The following is a 22,473-nucleotide window of genomic DNA, read 5'->3' as shown; positions in this document are numbered from 1 at the left end:
AATAAAGCAAAACTTCGCTGCCAACCCCACAACTGGGGGTCCAGCAGCTGCGACAGCATCGGGGGAGACAGAGCCTCTCCTGGCCTATTATACCCGCCGCCCATGGCAGCATATATGTTTGCTGCCAGAGAAGCCCCAGTATGTCCTGGTGAATCTTTAAGAACACAGGACTGTTCAGAAATTAAGATTTCCTGGACAGACATCAGGATATGTTTCTATGGGCACAACATTCTGAAGAATCAGAGCAGGCTGTGCAGTGGGGACAAAAGGACGGTGAAGAAAATTGGCAGCATGTGACCTCCAGAAGAAGGAGGTATGCAGATACAGCATACAGATGCAGATACAGATGAGCAACTGTTTTCATGTTCTCTCCACAGGAACTAATGCGGAGAGTGGACTACATGATGTATCTGAGGGAAGGGAGCAGAAGGAGACTTCACCGACTGGAAGGCATGAGATGCACTGTCCTAAGGATGGGGGTTCCAAGACCACCGCTCCCAAGAGAAGGAAGTGGTGGTGGTGGTCAGGGACTCCCTCCTAAGGGGGACTGAGTCATCTATCTGCCATCCTGACCGTGAAAGCCGAGAAGTGTGCTGCTTGGCAGGCACTAGGATTCATGATGTGACGGAGAGACTGCTGAAACTCATCAAGCCCTCGGATTGCTACCCCTTCCTGCTTCTCCACGTGGGCATCAATGATACTGCCAAGAATGACCTTGAGCAGATCACACGGCTCTGGGAAGAAGGATAAAGGAGTTTGAGGCGCAAGTGGTGTTCTCGTCCATCCTTCCTATGGAAGGAAAAGGCCTGGGTCGAGACAGTTAGATTTTGGAAGGCAATGAATGGCTATGCAGATGGTGTCAGAGAGAAGGCTTTGGATTCTTTGACCATGTGATGGTGTTCCAAGAAGAAGGATTGCTAGGCAGAGACGGGCTCCACCTAATGAAGAGAGGGAAGAGCATCTTCGCAAGCAGGCTGGCTAACTTAGTGAGGAGGGCTTTAAACTAGGTTCACTGGGGGAAGGAGACCAAAGCCCTGAGGTAAGCGGGGAAATGCGATACCAGGAGGAAACACGAGAAGGAGAGCGCAAGAGGGGAGGACTCCAGCCTCAAACTGAGAAAGCAGGACAATCAGTGAGTTATCTTAAGTGCCTATACACAAATGCAAGAAGCCTGGGAAACAAGCAGGGAGAACTGGAAGTCCTGGCACAGTCAAGGAATTATGATGTGATTGGAATAACAGAGAGACTTGGTGGGATAACTCACATGACTGGAGTACTGTCATGGATGGATATAAACTGTTGAGGAAGGACAGGCAGGGCAGATAAAGTGGGGGAGTTGCATTGTAGGTAAGAGAGCAGTATGACTGCTCAGAGCTCCAGTATGAAATTTCAGAAAAAACTGAAAGTATCTGGATTAAGTTTAGAAGTGTGAGCAACCAGGGTGATGTCGTGGTGGGAGTCTGCTATAGACCACCAGACCAGGGGGATGAGGTGGACGAGGCTTTCTTCCGGCAACTAACAGAAGTTACTAGAGCACAGGCCTTGGTTCTCATGGGGGATGTCAATCACCCCGATATCTGCTAGGAGAGCAATACAGCAGTGCACAGACAATCCAGGAAGTTTTTGGAAAGTGTAGGGGACAATTTCCTGGTGCAAGTGCTGGAGGAACCAACTAGGGGCAGAGCTCTTCTTGACCTGCTGCTCACAAACAGGGAAGAATTAGTAGGGGAAGCAAAAGCGGATGGGAACCTGGGAGACAGTGACCATGAGATGGTCGAGTTCAAGATCCTGACACAAGGAAGAAAGGAGAGCAGCAGAATATGGACCCTGGACTTCAGAAAAGCAGACTTTGACTCCCTCAGGGAACTGATGGGCAGGATCCCCTGGGAGAATAACATGATGGGGTAAGGAGTCCAGGAGAGCTGGCTGTATTTTAAAGAATCCTTATTGAGGTTGCAGGAACAAACCAGCCCGATGTGTAGAAAGAATAGTAAAAATGGAAAGTGACCAGCTTGGCTTAACAGTGAAATCCTTGCTGATCTTAAACACACACACACACAAAAGCTTACCAGAAGTGGAAGATTGGACAAATGACCAGGGGGGAGTATAAAAATATCGCTCCGGCATGCAGGAGTGAAATCAGGAAGGCCAAATCACACTTGGAGTTGCAGCTAGCAAGGGATGTTAAGAGTAACAAGAAGGGTTTCTTCAGGTATGCTAGCAACAAGAAAAAGGTCAAGGAAAGTGTGGTCCCCTTACTGAATGGGAGAGGCAACCTAATGACAGATGATGTGGAAAAAACTAATATACTCAATGCTTTTTTTGCCTCTCTCTTCATGAACAAGGTCAGTTCCCAGACTACTGCACTGGGCAGCACAGTGTGCGGAGGAGGTGACCAGCCCTTTGTGGAAAAAGAAGTGGTTCAGGACTATTTAGAAAAGCTGTACGAGCACAAGTCCATGGGGCTGGATGCACTGCATCCGAGGGTGCTAAAGGAGTTGGCGGATGTGATTGCAGAGCCATTGGCCATTACCTCTGAAAACTCATGGCGATCAGTGGAGGTCCGAGATGACTGGAAAAAGGCTAATGTAGTGCCCATCTTTAAAATAGGGAAGATGGAGGCTCTGGGGAACTACAGGCCAGTCAGCCTCACCTCAGTCCCTGGAAAAATCATGGAGCAGGGATAGATTTCATTGCCTTACAAACAGTGAGCAGTACTTTACTTTGCAAGTAGTCCCTTTGAAGTGAATGGAGTAAGGCTGTACTCAACAGGAGTCAGGCTATCAGACTCTGACCCCTAACACAAATAAAAGTTTGTTCAGATAAAGAATTACATAATCAATAATACTTAAGCATCTTTCATCTCTGTCTTCTCCAATCACCCACAAACCTCCAGCTTCTCTCCTTAACCCACACAGAGCTTCCAAGCAAAAGACCTAATTCTCTGCTGCATTACACCACATCTATGCAAAGTGGGTGTAGAAAACTACCATTCTGATACATCTGCTTTGCAGAGATGTCAGTGATTACACAGAGCAGTGGAGAAACAGGTCCACAGTTGGTTTATAAGCCAATCACCAGCCACTATTGCCTCTTCTCAGCTACTCATAGTGCAGAATCTGTACTTACAGCTGCAAATTTTCTGGAATTATCTATTCAGGAACGCACCTATTTGCAACTGATAAGTAATTTGTCATCAGCTCCTTTAGGTTTCTTTGAACACTTTAGCCTCACCCACTCAAGCCTCAATCCTGCAATCAGTTGCATTCAGGTGCAGGAGTCTTCCCATGCAGAGATCCTTGCTGAATCAGGCCCACAGGCCAGATTTTCAAAGGTATTTAGGTGCCTAAATGTGCAGATAGGCACCCTGTAGGATTTTCAGAAGTACCTAGTATCTAACTCCCATTCATTTCAATGGAAATTAGGTGTCTTGGTGCTTTTGAAAATCCCACTAGGTACCTATCTTCATCTTGAGGCACCTAAATACCTTTGAAAATCTGGCCCTATGCACTAAACTCCCACACAGATCAAAACTCTCTCTTTCTCTCTTTTAAGGGATCAATATTTTCCCTTATTCAGCTGTTTTCTCATTTTAGTTGATCCCCCAGAGCTCAAGATTAACATGAACAGAATGTAAAATGACTCAGAGATGCAATTCTTAGAACAATTTCTGAATTTCAGAGGAAATTTTGAGGCAGACAGTTGTAAAGAGAAATGTGCTCTAGCTCAACCACAACATATGGGCTTGAGGCAGGAATTACTGGATGAAATGCTATAGCCTGTGTTAGGCAGGAGGTCAGACTCTGTAATTGTGATGGTCTGTTCTAGCCTTAAAATCTAGGAATCTATAAAATTCTAGCAGCCTCACAGGTCTCCAAAGTCAACTGACTTCTTTTCATGTACGTGGGCCTGAGACCGATCTCCCTTATGCTTGATTTATAATGATATAATTCCACTACCTTCAATACTTACTCCTGATTTGCATCAGTGTGAGACCAGAATCAGGCCCTGAGTATAAATAACATAACACATGAACATACAAAAGGTTGGACAAACAAAGCCCTAACTATAACCAAATGATTGCTTGTAAAGACTTGTTTGAGACTATCACTGTGTCTGGAATTAGGCTTGAACTGTAGAGGGGGATTTTCAGCCATACAGTGTATCATCTATTTTTTTTAACATTTATATTTGAGTTCTTTTATGTTTGGAATACACCTCAAACATCATAGGTGCTAAGGAAAACACAATTACTCTCTCCAATCAATAGTGTGCGTTTCGATGCTACAGCTAAGGGTGAAAAGCTATACAAGGTTCAAGTGTTTTAAATCTACTGGTCAGGGATGGTCCGGAATACTTTTGTAATTAACTTCAACATCTTTTTGTTGTTTTGCAGAATACTGATACCATGGGAAATTATCTCATAGTACAGGAAATGGGTGGTTCTTGCTATCCCTAGTGCATAGAAGTTGGGAAAATTCTCACTTTATAAACAAATCCTTTGATGCCCAACTGTAAAACTTTTTGCTGTATCCACAGGAATAGTCCTTCAAAGAGGGGTCAAACACCTTTCCCAGTAGGGCAGCTGACTGGAATGCATTACAATAGGCTGCCCTCAGGCACGTCTAGATGCCTGTTCAACAAAATGGAGTTCACAATCTGATAAAGACATATGCTGTTCTTTCACAGTGAGAATATAGGCTCCTGTGATTCCTTGCAGGAGACACAACCTTATACTTTATTTAATATTATTTACTTTATCTATCTGCCTCTGCCCTCATCACAGGATCAAGGGCCCTGAACTCTTACAACCACTGCTGTCTGGATACTCCATATCCCCAGCATGTTTCAGTGTTGTTCAACTTTCGTTGACACCGTACAGGGGTCATCAAGGGCCAGAGTTGCTGCAGCAGGGTATGCATGTAGCCCATAAGGCTAGCTTGCCTTTATTATATTCACTGCCTTGCCTTCATTATATTCTGTCTTTATTATATTCAGCAGTAATGCAAGGAACCTACAGACCCATATCCTGACATCAGAAAATCACAGAAACATGAGCTTTTGGAAAGTTTTCCATCCAACCACAAGAGTGCTATGGCAATTAATGTGATAATCATTTGAGAGCATTAATATACTAACCTGTAGGAGACGGGCACTTCAACATTAGGAGGGTGAGGAAATACAAATAAGGAAGAGGGGAGAAACCCCTACTGAATATGCATTAGACATAGTGGCGTCAGCGTAACATTAAAAGTTAAAACATAAAACATAAAAGTTGCATCCCAGCCTGTGGGCAGTAAGAGGGAGAGATGTAGCCTTTGAGAGGTGCCAGAATGATGGCCACTTGGGGTGAGGAGGAAAGTGATGGTGATGAGGAAGATAATGGCTAACATTTCTGGTTGTTCTGCAAGAGATGGTGTGAGTATGGATGTTCAGAAATACTTTCTGTATTACCCCTATCTACCTTATTAAGTTGGAGTGTTTGTGACTTTGCTAAATGTATTAATAAACTATTGTAAAAGTAGAAGCATTTCTATAGTGTGAGTGTAGCAGCAGTGCACACTGGAGTTCCCAAAAATATAGTAATTTTAACAATACTGGGTTTGAGCTTGGGACAAGAATTTGTCAATCCTCAAAGTTATAACTGGGAATTCTTTAGTAATCAATATAATTAATACATAATCTATAGATTGGGCTACAGCAAATAAGAACCACCAGGGCAGATCACGAAGTCCAGTCTAACCAAAACCCACCACCAATAACCAAGCACTTCTGTCCAACCTTCACCCACAATATAAAGATCAATCTTCAATTTGGTGCCACTTCTCTCCATCTATGTAACTAATTAACACATCCATCTCAACCCACAGCTAAATAACCTTATGGATCTCCCACCACCACAGCACTCTTTTGCCTTTCCTAACCTATATCTTACTTCTTCCCATTACTGAACACAGAACACTAACCCCATATCAAAAAGCGAGGTGACTTAGGCCAGGTCTTCACTCGGAAAGCTTTGCTGGCATAGCTATACCAGTGTACTATATTGGGAAAGCACTCCTAGTGTGGATGCATCTTATATCAGCAAAATGTACTTTTGCCAGTATAGGTTATTCCAGTCCCTGCAAGCGAAATAAGCAATACTGGCAAAAGCATATTTTTGTCACTATAATGGCATCTACACTAGGGGCTTTTGCCAGCACAGCAATTGTCACAAATCACACCTCATGACACCCCTGACTGACAAAGGCTTCTAGTGTAGACCTGGTCTCCGACTTTCAGACACAACTGTTGCGGTCCCAGGACTGAAGCTTGCTGAAAACAGGCCACAGACTGGGTAATTTTGGGGGAAATTCCCACATTTGGGTAGAGATGGAGGAAACATTTCTCAGTCTTGCATCTGAAGAAGTGAGGTTCTTACCCACAAAAGCTTATGCTCCCAATACTTCTGTTAGTCTCAAAGGTGCCACAGGACCCTCTGTTGCATTTCTCTGGAAGTTGTTTGGAGCTCTTCAGATGTCTGGAATGTGATAATATGTTTTGGAAAAATGCACTAGTGGGCAGAGGGCAGGTGATGTGGTTAAAGAGTGATGCATTCATTTATTACATGGATATCAACACTACATACGTAGTGCATATATGTATATGTATAATAATTTGTGTGTGTGTGTATAAAATGATTATACTGTATACACATATACACCACCAACAACATATCTCTTAGCACTATTCAGTTTGTAAACCCTTCCCCGCCCCCTTTGAAAACAAGCTAGGGAAGTTGTCCTTATTAGTAGCTGTGGGCAGTTTTAATATTAAAATAATATACAGTATGCTGTCTTGGTACCCATGGTTCTAACCCATTTTCAGATTAGCACTGAAGGTTCAATTAGTAGATGCTGCTACAACTAAACCAAACTGTAGTTTTTCAGAGCCTACCAGAGGTGAGTGAAAATGAACTCATCTTGAGCACTTGGGATTCTGATACCTGCTTCAGAGTTATTGCATCGAAGATGCAGCTTTAATCCAATTTCAGAAAAGGCCGATGACGTACATTAGTTAAGTGAGAGGACTGAGGCAGCTTGCCAAAAGAGATAGATTTCATCAAGGAGTCCCAGCATTAATAGTACTGTGGCATTAGATGACAAAAAGGACAACAAATATGTACCAATTTTGGAACTTCATACTCTTCTGGTGCTTTATAAGGTAGCAAGGTTATGCAGCTTGGCCGTTCTGATTGTAACAGGGACCCCAGTCTCAATATTAGGATTGTACATATGTATAAATATATCAGTCAATCGAATTTTAAGATTTTGAGGACCTGGAAGATTAACAGATTACTGGGGGCAATAAACCTTGATACTGCTTAGAAGAAGGTTGAGATTTTTCAAAGCAATCTTAGGGGATTTAGACACAGCTTCCATTAATTTTAAAGGAAGATATGTATAACCCCTCTAAGATTGCTCTGAAAATCTCACTTGAAAAAAAAACAACATAGGCATGCTTATTATTATTATAAAAGTTTTCCTATAAAGAGACACCTCTGTTGGAGTAACCAGAATGGGCTATTGCCAAGTCTATGATCTAATAGCTATGAGCTGTAATTTGACATTTCTCTTTAAACATACATTCCTCTTGCCAGTTATTACTATCTTTTCATTTTTAGCAGAGAGCAAATCAAAAAGGGCTGTGTCAAGTAGCTAGTATATCAATCCCAGGGATTTAATTGACAGGGAACACAAAAGCTCTGTTCTCGTCTTAAAATAAAACAATGTGTAATATACAGGAAGAACGTAGAAAGGAAAATGTAATCCCCCATTAAATGTTTCCCATTTGAACCCCAACTATATGCCTATGCAGTCAAACTCCTCCTACCTAGTGTACTAACTCCTATTGACCCTCTGTCTTGTCCTGCTGACTTTGTTCTGGTTTCATTTCATTGAGCTAAATAATAATAATAAAAATACTTCACACATGTATAGCATCTTATCTAAAAAACTCATCATACTTCATAAAATTGATTGTTACTATCCTCATTTTACAGAAGATAAAGTGGTTAAGTGAAACACACAGCAGCTAATGTCTTTATCTCGCAGGGATCTGGCCTTCCTTCAATTGCTCGTTATATTTAAAAGCAGTATTGCCCCCTCTTCAGCCATGTCGCCAAGATGGGACAAATACACCCCAGCACACCATGCTCTCAAACTCTCTACTGATACATGAAGGGATCCCACTCTTATCTTTCCTGGCACTGCCCCTGGGGCCATCCCAGAGATTTGTGCATTCACAGTATTGAGCCAGATCTGGGAACTTCACTACATGATACCTGGTGTGACCTTCGTCACTCTGACTGGTGCAGCGGTCCTCAGGAGACTATGTGTGTTGGAGGATGCTGATGACCTCTAAAATTCATGGTTGTTGTTTTCTTTAAACTCATTGCTATTTCCTATTGCTAATTGCTATTTCCTTAGCCTTCTAAGGAGCTTTTATTTTGTCTGATAAGAGTAGTCCATTCAGCTCTAACATGGATTTTCACACATTTCATACACGTCCTATTGTCCATGCTTTCTTGTCTAAGCTGTGAGGAAGATTTCTTGGATTTCCCTGATGTAGCCATTTTTCTAATGTAGCACAATTAGCTTTGATGTACAGCTCTACAGACCATATCCCACTGATACCCGATATCGGGTAAAAACATATAACTGCTGTGTTCCAGCAGCGTAAGGTTACTGACGCATCTCATTCAGTTTTTGGCCTCTCTCTAGACCGCAAACAAGGAATCAATTGTGATGCGGACGCTTGTCTGGTAGGAATGGAGACCATCATATAGGTGACCAATGGTAACAATTTTCAGTGACTACCAACCAGTGCTGGATTGGAACTAATGACTAAGGTCTCTATCTGGAATCAGAGCCATGCAGGCAGCCCCCAGTGCCTATGCAGAGTCCATATGGGAATATGGTCTGCCTATGTGGATCCAATTGCAAGACCAGGATCTTCTGGGTCCCCAGAAATATGTACACATTTGATACTTGTAGAGTTGAGGAAGAATACATTTTGACAGGTTCAAAAGGTTATGGCTACAGCCTCCAGCCCTCCCTAGCTAGAAAGATGGATGTCAAGGACAGGGGAAGAGAGGGAGGAGAAGGTCATCTCTTCACCCCGCTACCTTACAAAAATGATATACTTTCAGGCCATCTGATTCTGTAATAGGAATGAACATTGTCGTCAGGAATAATCATGTATAAAACATTTAGAATTTATTTTTCTGTATGTCAATAGACAAAGATTTCCCTGAAATCATTGTCCTGGATAAGTTGCGAACTCTTAGCAGTAGTCCTTGAAACAGGAGTTTTCTTTAGGTTTCTCAGTGTGTAATGTTGGCCAAGTCATTTGATCGCTACGTTCCACAATTTACCCATCCTTAAAATGGGGCTAATACTTGCTTAACTCACAAGAAAGAGTTGTTAGGCTTCATTAATAAGTGGTTTGTAACTCTCAGCTGAAAGGTATTATAAAAATGTAAATGATTATTACACAGAGTAGAGAACACTGAACACGGATTTTAAAATATCAGTTGAGTTGAGTTTTTGAAATATCCGAGTCGTGTTAACATTTTTTAGTTCTGGATCATCTTTACTACTTTTCAGAGACTGCTGCTGAGTTTTAGTTACTGTCAGCGAGTAGAGAGGTAGGGAGGCTCTTAAAACTTCAAAATCCTCATGCTAAACCAGCATAAAAAAAAGTGAACTCTAACTGCTGATATGCAAACACTTGGCAGGTATGTGACAGTTACCTGTCACTCGTATGGGTAACTTTGTATTCTGAACAGCCTGTTCTCCTAGTACTTGTCCGTAAGCTTCAGATCTCATAAGTAAGGAATCTATCCAAATGTGAATTAGACATGTTTAAGGAGGGTCATTCCATTAAACAATGGAGTAATGACTATACATTCAGTACTGGGGTCACCCAAACTAGATTCAAGCAGGTTTTACCTTTCTGGTCTGATTTCGAAAGATGATGAGATGTTTGAACTATTGTCAGTTATGAAGGTCTGAGCCTCCATTGTCCTGCACCTTGTATAGATGTTTACATTAGCGCAAAATGGGTGTAAAACACTATTATTCTGAACTGGTACCATTTTACACTGACAAGGTACCAGGCAATGGAGAGTCAGGCCCCATGTGTTTTGAAGAATACAAAGAAAGTCAATGCCTACAAAGGAAGGATGGATTTGGGTTGTTGCTAATTCAGGCTCTCTCCCACACTCACACACTTCTAACTTTTTGGAGTAGAGATAGGTCTGACCGGCAACATTTCGAACTGGATCCAAATGTCACCACAGTTCAATGATGTTTGAATCTGGAATTTCAGTTCAGGCCCATCTCTAATTGGGACCATGTCAGACAGGTGGCAGAACTTGTAGTGGATAGGCAAGAGGGAACAGACAGACGTAGTCCTCTAGGAGAAAGACTTTAATCTGCCATGTAAGATTGTCAGCAGCTTTAAATAATACTTTGCAACTAAACTTAGAACCCAGCGGTAATGGTTTTCATAGTATTCAGCCAGCCAAAATGTTAATTTTTTAACCCACTTTTATTGTATGCTTTCTCTCTGTTTTTATAGTCTGTACTTTCATTTTAAGACAACTTGCATTGGATCTTCAATATTATTAGGGACAGTCACTGACTGGTGCTTTTGGGAGAAACTGCACTCTAGGAACACAGAATTAGAAATAGGCTGGTAACTGCTTAAGTACAAGGTCTCAGGAATGTTGCAGAGTGCCATGTCCTTCCCTAAACAGTGCCATAGGAGGCTGGAGAAGGCCAGGGGGGGTACAAAGAAAGCCAAGTGACTGGACAGGTCCTAAGATAGAGTTATTATTTTCAGATTGTAGTTGCATACATACAAGTATTGGAATAAAAACAGAGCTCTATACTAGAGATGCACATTCCTCCCTGTCCCTATTACCCAGTATGTTGGCATGTACCTTAACTCTGTATTTCCTGGTTTTCAGATATTTAAGTTTGAATTACCTTAACTCTTGATGTTCTGCTTCTCAGGGGGTTGAGTTTTGCTTGTGAAGGGGTTGACTCACCGCTGGCGCCTCCTCGTGGCCGGGCCTGGTGTGGCAGCTCGCTCTCCACTGGGGCTGCTGCTGCTGGCTATTCTGCCTCTGCAGTGGCCTGCGTCTTCCAGTGATTTGGCCCTCTGGCCAGGTCCCTTCAAAGTCTCTCCCCTTCTGGGGACAAAGCAAGGGGAATTAACACAAAGAAACTGAGTTAGTGAGAGAGAGAGGGGGAACGCTTCCCTCCCAGGGTGTATCAGAATCAGGCCCTCCCTTCTCTCCATGGAGGGCCTTCAGGCCATTGCTGTTGGAATAGTTCCTGCCTTCAGTCATCCCTTTCCTCAAGATCTGAGGGTTGAAGATCAGTTACCTTCACTGGTCTGCCCACAAGTGAGCTGTTCTGCTTCCTTTTTAACTCCTCCTCCAGGCTGTCCACGTCTTGCAGGTGTGGTGGTCCAGTGTGGGGTTTGTATACATCACAGCTGTACTTGATGTTCTGGAATGGCACAAGATAACAAAGACAACCTTATCTCAGCATTAGAAAAAAATTTGTTAGTGAATTTATATATAAAACTTGCATCTCTAAATCCTGGTTGGGAAGCCCCATTGAGGACCCTTTCAATAATCTAATCCAAAGTACCTTGCTTTATTTATTAAAAACAAATGCATATTCCTGACGGAAACAGAATGCTATCAACACTATTAGACTCTGAAGTGTCGATACTTGTGCAGAGTATATTACCACAAATAGTCACGTTATTTTGAACATTATATACCTAAGTGAGACCTTCATTATATATATATATAAAAATGGTATCACATGACACCTTAAGCTGAAATTAACAAATTTCAGCCTGCACTCCATGCTGCCTAATAGCACTCAGGGCCGGCGCAACCCATTAGGCGACCACCAATTTGGGGGGCAGCGACCGCGGTGGTATTTCGGCGGCAGGATCTCCCGCCACTTCTGTGGGGGGCGGCATTTCGGGACGGGACCTTCCGCTGCCTAAGGCGGCAGAAAAGCTGGCGGTGCTCCTGATAGCACTTAGGGATTTTGGCTTCTGAAATACGCCCATACACATTGATAAAATATAATTGTTCATTTTCAGTATTCTTGTCATTGCTACTTACACAATATGAAGATTATAATCCCTTTATATATAGTTTATGCTTTTGCAGGCAAAATCAGCTGCTTATACAAATGCACGCAGGCCAGATTGAAACACACTGAAAATTCATTTGTTCCCATCTGTTTCCAAATGATTACTTAGTAACTCATCTCCAGTTCCCACAAGGGGAGCACCATTAACTCCCAATGAAATCCCAAGGATCTAAAGGAACTGAGCACTTTATAGCATCCTCTAGGATTTAGCCCTTATCCACTGCCAAAATTATCAAAAATGTAACCTATGGAAAAAATGTATCTATAAAAGCCAGACCAATGGCAATGGTACATGGGTGCATCAAGTTTGTTCCGATGTTGGACTCTTGGCCTCGTCAAGCCCTTGCGGCTGCACCAAAGCAGACCAAATGGCAGACGATTGCTACGGCCGACTATCTGGCTAAGCATTGAAGGAGAAGAAGTGGCAATAGAGAATAATTTGGAGATACCATAAAAACTTGACTTTTTTTCCTTTTATTCCTAAAATACTGAACTAACTCTGAACTTTAATAGGAACAAGACTTCTAGTGCCCCAAAGGAGGCCTGTTTAAAGGGATGGATAGAAGGTGAGTAACTGTCTGTCCTGACCCATTCTCATCACAGTCAATGAATCTTTGATGTTGGCAGGTGCTTCCCTTCCCTTCACCAACCTCTGAAGTTAAAAGCCCGTCCAGACTCTATGGTCTGTGGTGTATTTAAATTCAGTGCACAGGAGAAAGGTCAAGCTCTGTAAATCTGTATTCAGCGGATGAAAACATTGATAGAGGAGTCTAATAACAAAGATAATCCAGCTCTCAAGCCTCCAACGAACAGTTATTTTGATAGTTAGTAGTGGTGTGCCTACTGTCAGGAGAGAACAATAATATCCTCAATCCAAAGTGCTTTGTAAATGAGAGGCCAAATCCTGACTTTGATGTTTAGCAATGCCAAGAACAGCCACAGCTCTGTAGCTAGGGAGCGCTAGTCACATCCTGACAACCCCAGGATGACCCTGGAGTTGCTCCAGGCCCACATAGCCATGTGCTTTTTCTCAGACATAGAGTCTGAGGGCCTGATTCTTAGCTATTCGCACAGGGGTGGTCATATTAAGGTCGCTTTAAAATCCTCATATTCTGGATCACTAAAGAGCCTACCTGGCCCCTTGTAAATGACAGCAGCCTGGAGGTTATTCTAATTAGTCTGCTTTCACCCACGGGGAGAAAATGGTGGGTGCTGAGCACCCACCGGCAGCCCCCTATCAGCTCCCTCCCATCCCCCCCAGTGTCTCCCGCCCGCGGGCAGGCCCCATGGATCAGAGCCACCCTCCCTCCCCGCGCCTTCAGCCTGCCACAAACAGCTGTTTTGCGGCGGGCAGGAGGCTGGAAGGGAGGGGGAGGAGTGAGGGCACAGCATGCTTGAGGGGGCTGGCCACGAAATTGGGTGGGAAGGGGATGGAGTGAGGGCAGGAAGAGGCAAGGCTGGGGTGGGACCTTGGGGGAAGGGGTGGAGTGGGGGCAGGGCCTGGGGCAGAGCTGGGAGTTGAGCACACCCCGGCACTTTGGGAAGTCAGCACCTGTGCTGACAGCCACTGAAATGGCAAGGTGACTGACCAGTTCACCTGGCCCGCAGCACCAGAGCTGACTGATAAATCATGAAAAGATTATCCACTGGCAACAGGGACCCAGGGAACAAATTGAGGATAAAGAAACAGCAGAGGAAGCGGCAGTCCGTCTACTCCACTGTAAAAATATGGGCATGTCTGACTGAGCCCTAGTCTGTTCTCACAGCAGGTAGCTCTCAGGGCTACTGCCAAGATCCACAGTGGCCCAGTGGCTTGGTCAGAGAGCTCATGACTGCAGCATCATGGCTGAGCGGCCATGCCACTGCCCACCACAGTATAGTTATCTTCCTTGGCAGTCTCCTATCCAAGTGCTGACCTGGTCCAGCTTTGGTTAGCGTTGTAAGATCATCCCTGATCATAGCCAAGGTACAGTAGAAGCTAGTTAAGCTTTATTTTTCCATAATGATAGAAGACTAGATTGTGTTTTTAGACACAGTCCAGAGCACGGAGTGGCACATAAACTGCCGCACCCAAGGAATAACCCGGGGAGGCTGTGTGACTCAGAGATAAGTTTCTGAATCACAGTTCCTCCCCTGCTTCCTCTTGGCTCTTGGGGGTGTAGTCATTTACTGCTGGCCTGTAGCAGCAGCAAATTATTACCCCAGCTCAATTATTCTGAGCGAGGAGAGTAGAGGCCCCAGGGAAGAAGTAAGGTGAGTAGCCTCACTTACTCCTGTGCTCCCAGACCCAATGTCTCAGGAGACATTTTCCCAATGGGGAAAGAGGTATGTGGTTCTTACTCCTTTGCATGGGTACATTGTCCAAGTTACAATCTAGCTCCAAATGATTTGATTTTCAATGTAAAACCGAAGCAATCTCAGTAAGCCATATAATCAGATTCCAGGACTGTCACTCTGAAGCATAGACTGTCGGAGGGCAGGGGGCATGGTGTGTGAGTGTGTGTGTGTGTCATGGAAACAGCTACAAGCATGGCTGAGAACTCTTTTTGTTTAGAATATCACCATGTACGGTCATCACTAGGATTCATGATCAGTTACCATCCAATTTTTAAGTTCTCAGCCATTTTCCACTTTTTTATATTTTATGAATTACACCCATGTGACAGCATGGGCTTTCACCTAGTGTAACTGTGAGTTAAATGACGCAGCGAGTCACCTCTAGCAGATTGATCTATGCATCTGTCTTAGATTAGATGGTGTAAATCAAATAATAGTGAATATTTATTTATATCACAATTCTGCTATACAAATCACCTGCAATGTAAGACACAACTGTGACGTTGCACTTTATATGATTTTATGAAAATATGCTAATGTAACTGGAATATGCTTCATACAAAAGGTCTCTTGTAAGGTATCATTACAAAGCTTATAATCTACTGAGTGTGATTATCCTATTTGTATAAATGTATCACTCTTGTATCTAAAACTAGAAATATGAAATATAACTCAGAGGGCCTATTGTAATTATGCAAAGTGTGGGTCATTAATGGTGGTTTGAAATCTTGACGACTTCCATTAACCAGGACAATTAACTGCAGATGGCTCTGTTTTACCTGTAAGTCTTCCTGTATACCTGTGTGCTGGCAAGGGGTAATGAAGTCTTACAGTGACAAGTGATCATGTCACCTGAACTGGAATCTAACCTAGAGCTTTTCCATTGAGAAGGCCAGGGGGAGGGAGGCGGGTGGGGAGAACCCAGAGGGACAAAGGATTCCCGCCTTATGCAAAAGATATATAACTGGGTAAAACAGAGAAAAGGTGAAGCCATCATGAGAAATCCCCTAGCTACCACCTAAGCTGGAACAAGGGCTGTACCAGGGGAAAGGACTGTGCCCAGACTAGAAAGGCATCCAGTCTGTGAAAGAAACCTATTAAAACATCTTTCAGGATGAAATATTATCTTTACTCAATTGTATTACTGTATTAGGCTTAGATTTGTGTGTTTTATTTTATTTTGCTTGGTAATTCACTTTGTTCTGTCTGTTATACTTGGAACCACTTATATCCTACTTTCTGTATTTAATAAAATCACTTTTTACTTATTAACTCAAAGTATGTGTTAATACCCCAGTGGGAAAACAGCTGTGCATATCTCTCTATCAGTGTTATAGAGGGCGAACAATTTATGAGTTTACCCTGTATAAGCTTTATACAGGGTAAAACAGATTTATTTGGGTTTAAACCCCACTGGAAGTTGGGTATCTGAGTGTTAAAAACCAGAACAATTCTGTAAGCTGCTTTCAGTTAAGTCAGCAGCTTTGGGGCAATTCAGACCCTGGGTCTGTGTTGGAGCAGGGTGCTGGAGGTCTGAGCTGGCAGGGAAAGCAGGGGCAGAAGTAGTCTTGGCACATCAGGTGGCAGCTCCCAAGAGGGGTTCTGTGATCCAACTCGTCACAACAACTACTCTGAAAAACCCCAATAATGGAACAATTCTGTTTTACAAAAGAAGGTTGAAATACATTGGAAGATCTGGACAGCATGTGCTTAACTAGTATCTACCTAGTCCCAGACCTGACTTTAGCAAGGGCTTTGAGTCTTCACTTTCAGGAACACAAAGATTATCTTTGAAAGGAGAGGAAAGCAAAATAAACCAAAATAAAATACTGTGATATACAAATGGGCAAAATACAAATAGCAGAAAAAAAGAGGTTCCTGTGTAAGTTTGTAGTTGGTAGTCATTACTTTAAAGAGAAAAGTTACGTGTCTTACAGTAACTGGAGTTCTTCATGTTGTCCATATGTATGTGGACATGTGCCCCACGCCCACGCACCTGAGATCGAGTCTTTTGGCTAGCAGTGTCTGTTGAGGCCATGCATGCACCCTAAGTCTTCTTGTGCTTCTACCAAAGGCAAAAATTGCAGAGCAGGTCCAACTACAACTCAGTTCCTTTGTCACTGCAGAATCCAGATGTTAAAAGACTCTAGTAGCAAGGAAGGAGGTCAGGTCATGGAATACATATGGACAACACAACTTAAAGAAATCCAGTTACTGTAAGTTAAGCAACTTTTATTTCTTCATCAAGTGCTGGTCCATATGTATTGCACACCAGCTGACTCACAAACAGTGACCTGATGTGAAGGTAATAGTGTGCTTGGAGTCCACTTAGAAAAAGACTCTGCCAAAAAAAACCCATCAGACCTCTATGTTTCTTCCAAGGAGCTGTGTTTAGTGAAAGTAGAAAGTGATTAGCGTTAAAGAGAGTGGCAGAGGTGAAAGTAAGCCGGTACGGTACGGTACAGCATACTGGCATGAGCCAGTACGCTGTTCCAGACTGGACCGGCTTCCACGGCGGTGATTTAAAGGGCCCGGTTCTCCTGCCGCAGTGGGGAGCCCCGGGCCCTTTAAATCTCTGCCAGAGCTCCGGCAGCCGGGCTTGAAAGGCTCTTCCGGTTGAGGCCACACCCCCGCTCAGGACTCCAGCGTACCAGTAAGTCTTTGAGTTACTTTCACCCCTGGAGAGTGGTCTCCATGAGACTGATACCATAATGACTGGTGCTGAAGCTCTTAGTGCTAAGGTAATCCATGATGCCTTGGCCTCAGTATCAGAGGCAGCGGATTTCGATTTTTGAGGCAACACCGGAGCCCTAGTACCGTGCTCTTTAAGAGATCCAGTGGTACCTAGATTGGGCCATGGAGTCTCCTTCAAATAGGAGTGATGAGATGATTTAGACCTCTTTTTTACCAGGAATTCCCATTGAGGATCTGCCCTCTGCTTTTTCCAGAGGAGTAATGTGCCTTTTTATCTGAGGCTTTTGATTTAATGGTCCTACCCAAATACAAAGCAGCCATGGTCTTTGAAGATGGAGCCTGGAAGCTAGTGGTTCCAGAACTTAGAGGGGCCTATTGGACTGAGGTGGAATTTGTCCAAGGGGTTCTGCTCTCTCTAGAACAGAGGCTGGCCATATGGAGCCATCCAACAAAAACATTGTCAAATATACCTCCCTTTTAAGGTCCTTTTAAAAATGGACTTATACTCCACACATTTGTCATGGATATGTGCATTCCTTAAACAAAAATGGCATCTTGCATACTGACCATTTATTAGAATTGACACCTAGCAAGAGGGGCAATAATTAAAGCCAGGAGACTTAGATATATAAGGAAAACCAAGAAATGGTAGGTAAATTGTATAATGGCTGACAGGGGTCAGGCTGGAGACTCTTGCCTATATGCTCGGGGTCTTACTGATCGCCATATTTGGGGTCGGGAAGGAATTTTCCTCCAGGGCAGATTGGCTGAGCCTCTGGAGGTTTTTCGCCTTCCTCCGCAGCATAGGGCAGGGATCTCTAGCAGGAGGGTTTCTGCCGATTGAAGTCACCTAAAACAGGATTGGGGACTTCAACAGCAGAGTCCAGGGAAGGGGTAGGGACGGTTTTATGGCCTGCAGCATGCAGGGGGTCAGACCAGATGATCATAATGGTCCCTTCTGACCTTAAAGTCTATGAGTCTATGAATTATCAGCGGCAAAGTCTGTAGCAAATTTAAAACTCTGAAATGCAATTAACGTATTCTGGCTGCAAAATTTGGTCTTTACTTGCGGTAGAATTACAGGTATGTTAAATATTTACATACCTAGACTATCTAGATAAATATCTGAGTCCAATTTATCTAGATATAGACATTTAACACAGTTGTAACTCTCTGATATTTAAAAGCAAATTTATGTATGGGCTTAAAAAATTATAAAAAAAGGTTTCAATACAGATCAAGGGATAACCTTACAAACTTCTTGATTCTTCTTTACTATGAAAGCTAACCTGATTTTAGTCAATGAAAAATAAATCAACAGCCACTATATTTGTGGGTATACTTTAGATCTTCATTGATGGGCAATGGCTAGTCCTTGAACTCGTTGTCTTAAAGGGCAGAAAAACTGGAAGAATTTAGCTTCCGTGAAGTTGTGTTATCGTGCCAACATGTGCCCTATGATTGGTATTAAGAGAGGTCTGCTGTGGGATTGCTTTTTGTAGTACTATCTAATTTCCATTGCTAACAACATCTCTGAAGTAGCAGAGATAAACATTAATTTTTGTTGGTGTAGTTGTAGAGCATCATGTGAAAAATATGTTATATACAGTATCTGGCACAATGGGGTCCTGGTCTGTGACAGGGGCTCCTAAACACACTATTGCAATGCAAATAATAACCAATAAATAATAATATATACAGACAGCAGAACTGGCTCACTACACATAATGAAAATCTGTGAGGAAAAAATGGAAGACCCAGATTATTTCAAAGTTTTGCAACAAGTCAAGAATTGCAAAAATTAACTTCTATTTATAAGAAAATGATCCTGTGGAAAACACGTAATTTCCCAAGTTTCCACTATATTGTATTAAAAGAACTGCACCTATTGGCTTTGTCTTGTATCTTATCAATCTAAATTAAAGTCCTATTTAAAAATATATAAAGAAGCACTTGGGGAAAAGCGTCCCAAGGGAAGTGGTGGCAGCCCCAGTGTAAAATTAAAATGTAAACAATCCAGCGGTGGCAAGAAGATGGACTGTCTGTATGCTCTAATATGTCTACCATTTCTAGTTTCCATGAAGCTGTGATTCACATACAGAATTAGAACTGGAGACTGATGTATTTCTGAGCTGGGGATGTGGTAATTCCCAGAACATGACTGACAATTTGCAAATTCAATGTGTTTGAATTTGGATTCTTCGTGAGTATAATCCAGCAGAAGGGAACAGCAGCACTGGAGTTACCAAATGAGGCCAATTCATTCTCTGGAATGTAGCAGCACTAGTAATGAAGATTGATACTGACAGGGCTGCTTTCATGTAGCAATATGCTCTCCCACCAGCTGTGCAACAGAAAGAAAGAACTCTCTGGAATTCACAACATTCCCCCTCTGATTAATCCCTAGCTTTCCTGCTGTGCGTGAATGAATTGTGCTAGGTATTCCTAGCTCTGACGGGGAGATTTGCTGATTTCTTTGAACCCCTGCTGGGAAGTGATATAGAGAGTAAATAACCAGCCTGCAGTACCGACTGTGATGTAATGAACAGGGTTATGCAGACTGCAGAACCCTTACCTCTGCTATCCCAGCATTCACTGTCCTTGCCTCTGAATGCCAGGAGAATTGGGTGTGGAGACAGAAACCCACTGCCCCATTTACCATTTATAACCAAGTTTAAAACTATGTTTCAACTTAGAAGAGCCTAATAGAGTTTAACATAGTCTATCCAACACAGTCTTTATTTTAAAATAAAAAGCATGCCTTAAGGGTCAAAGAACACTACAAAGACAATGGTTGTTACCTGAAAATGTTAAAACATAATGAAATAAAAAAAAAAAAGTTAAACAGAAACATGTAAAATACTGGACGAAGTATCACCACTGCCCTCTACTGTAATGTCAGAACCTGCTCTAGACATAGACTTGAGATTCTCTGTTTAATCCAAGGGGGAGGAGTCTATGTTTTTCTAGCAGAAGGACCAAAATTGCCCCCTTGGTTGTGGCTGTGACATTCTGGGTGGCCACAGACCTTTAGAAGATACTAAGATTTTGTGCCATCACTGTTTCCACTTCACCTCTGAACCAAAAATGTTAAGAAAATAATAGCAGGGAACTTAGAAGGATTGAGACAAAGAATAATTAAATGTCTCTCTTTCAGTGGCTAAATATTAATTAATTAATTGTCAAATGACAATGCATCTTAAATGGCATTTTAAATACACAATATAATAATATAAGCAAAATGGGAGACATCCTCGAGGAACCCTGTTCCAGTTTGGAAACCCAAAACAAGTTCTAGTATTCTTTGAACAGAACCCAAAAGAGAACTCAGTGGCGGAACAAAGAAAATATTTAGGGACAGCATAAATGTGAATAAGCCTAAACACACCATTAAGGCACAAACCAACTGCAAAATGCAGGCAGACACATTTCATGCCCCATCTCTCTCATTATATTACATTTGCATTCTTTACAATTATAATACCTTGCTTAACTATATAAGTCCTGCTTTTACAGCAAAACTGAACATAAAATAAGATTACCCATATTCGGACAACCCTCCAAACATGATAAGATTACACATACTCTTAATAAGATGACTGGAGCTGGCTGTAGATGCTGACAAACCTTAGCAGCTCCCACCGAGTTCCTGCAAGCCAGTTCCTCCACAAAAGGTCTTGCTCTGGAACTCTGACACTGCTCTAACTTGCACCCCCAGAAACAAGGGGGTTAGGGTGACCAGATATCCTGATTTTATAGGGACAGTCCTGATTTTTGGGTCTTTTTCTTATATAAGCTCCTATTACCCCCCACCCCCATCCCGATTTTTCACATTTGCTGTCTGGTCACCCTAAAGGGGGTGGAAAAGCAGCAGAAGGATCAGGATCTGGTCCTCTATCTGTGATTCACAGGAGAAAACATTAAAGACAGAAATCTTTGTTCGCTAGAGAGAGGTGAATATTGCACGTTGTTTTCTGGGAATTTTCACTCTGATTTTGAAACGAATTTGCTTAGGCCATGTTCATGCCCCATTTGTGATCATTTTCTGAGAACATTCAAGCAACTGAGTTTTACTGGAATAGATGTTGGTAGAAAGCCAATGTCAAAGTTGCACATGAAATATTCACAGAAACTGCATTTTATATTCATGGACAGAAGCATTCGTGCCAAAAGAGCTTGTGTGCTCACCCAATAGCAGAACACAAACCAGACTATGATTTATGTGGCCAATCACAACTACACAACACAGCTGGCATTTTGAATATGGAATAAAAAAAACTTAGAAAACTATCTGTGATCAAATCTTAGTGGAGAAAAAGGAGAAAAAAATGTGCTGAATAAATTTCAAACAATAAATTCAGTTGGAGAAATCACAATCTGTTCCTGGATATACTGCAAACAGAAAGAGAGACTAAATTAGCTGGATGATGTATCATTCACTGTGGTTTATTTGCTCAGACCTACTGGCAGCTTGCCTCTTTGCCTTGATCCTTTTCTGAAAATGGGCCAAATTGTGAGCCTTTTAATCCCGCTGGTGAGCAGTTACTCACATGAGTAATCCCGCTGATGGCAGTGACATTAGTTGTGTAAGTAACTGTTCAGCAATCTGAGTAAGGAGTTTATAATTGAACTCTGTTTTTTGTGTTTTTTAATATACTGATATTACTTTAGATTCAGGTCATAACAACTGTATCACTAATTCTGTACTTTAATGTATGCTACAGCCCAGAAAAATAATTTAAGTCTTCCTGGAAATTTGATGTATCATAGTGCAATCGTGGTTCTAGTATAAAAATTCCCAGTGTGAAAGCCACTATCTATGTAGGAGACAATTACAACAGCATTAACAATGAAGATGTAAAATATGTTACTCTTGTAGTCTATTGACACCAAGAGAGTGACAGACACAGACCTGTATTTAAAAAGAACAATAAAAATAAATAGGGGACAGCTGGAGAATATTTTCAAAACAATAAATACTAAAATTGGAAAAGCTCTGTTTGGATATGTAAAGAAATTAATTATGCTTGTATGTACTTAATTATAATTCCTTGCACTTATGTTGTCTCTGTCATTCAAAGATCTCAAAGTTAATTAATCTCAAATTAATTCTTGAGATACACATGAGCTAGATATAGATCACCCCAATTTTACAAATGGGGAAACTGAGGCAGCTAGGTTAAATGATTTACCCAAGTCACAGTGAAGGTCAGTA

The 22,473-nt window shown here is 42.2% G+C and overlaps 1 long non-coding RNA gene across 2 annotated transcripts in view; it reads right to left on the bottom strand.

Annotated features, from left to right (window-relative positions):
- Window positions 1-11,043: 11,043 nt before the first annotated feature.
- Window positions 11,044-22,473, bottom strand: part of LOC117881672 — a 36,486-nt gene continuing 25,056 nt past the window's right edge. Inside the window, exons 4-5 of one of the 2 annotated variants that reach the window (XR_004646836.1) lie at window positions 11,436-11,561; window positions 11,044-11,239 (exon numbers count right to left, since the gene is read on the bottom strand). This is a non-coding gene — a long non-coding RNA (uncharacterized LOC117881672). The remainder of the gene's footprint in view (window positions 11,240-11,435; window positions 11,562-22,473) is intronic. The other variant, XR_004646837.1, reaches the window with a different exon arrangement.

This window comes from Trachemys scripta, chromosome 8 (genome assembly GCF_013100865.1).
Source record: "Trachemys scripta elegans isolate TJP31775 chromosome 8, CAS_Tse_1.0, whole genome shotgun sequence".
Taxonomy (NCBI): domain Eukaryota; kingdom Metazoa; phylum Chordata; order Testudines; family Emydidae; genus Trachemys; species Trachemys scripta.
Note: the sequence above shows the minus strand (reverse complement) of the source record. Positions and strands in the feature narration are given on the sequence as shown.